Source organism: Cynoglossus semilaevis, chromosome 14 (genome assembly GCF_000523025.1).
Source record: "Cynoglossus semilaevis isolate Cse_v1.0 chromosome 14, Cse_v1.0, whole genome shotgun sequence".
Taxonomy (NCBI): Eukaryota; Metazoa; Chordata; class Actinopteri; order Pleuronectiformes; family Cynoglossidae; genus Cynoglossus; species Cynoglossus semilaevis.
In genome coordinates this window covers 26,262,451-26,262,749 of record NC_024320.1, presented here as the reverse complement: position 1 = coordinate 26,262,749, position 299 = coordinate 26,262,451, and positions in this window count along the sequence as shown.

The window sequence follows — 299 nt, the reverse complement described above, 5'->3', positions numbered from 1 at the left end:
GTCCAGTCCAGTCCAGTCCAGTCCAGTCCAGTCCGGTCCAGTCCAGTCCAGTCCAGTCCAGTCCAGTCCGGTCTAGTCCGCCTTTGGTACTGTGTACTACTGCAGTGTGGGAATTTGAAGGTTTGTCTGGAGTGGACGGAGGAGCCAGGACTGTATGTATTAGTACACTGTACCGTACAGGATACGGAACCGAACCGGTCTGTACCGGTCTGGTCCGGTTCAGTTCGGTTCGGTCTGGTCCGGTTCGGTCCGGTCGGGTCCGCTCCGGTCCGGACTGGTGCCGCACAGTGCGGTCCGGT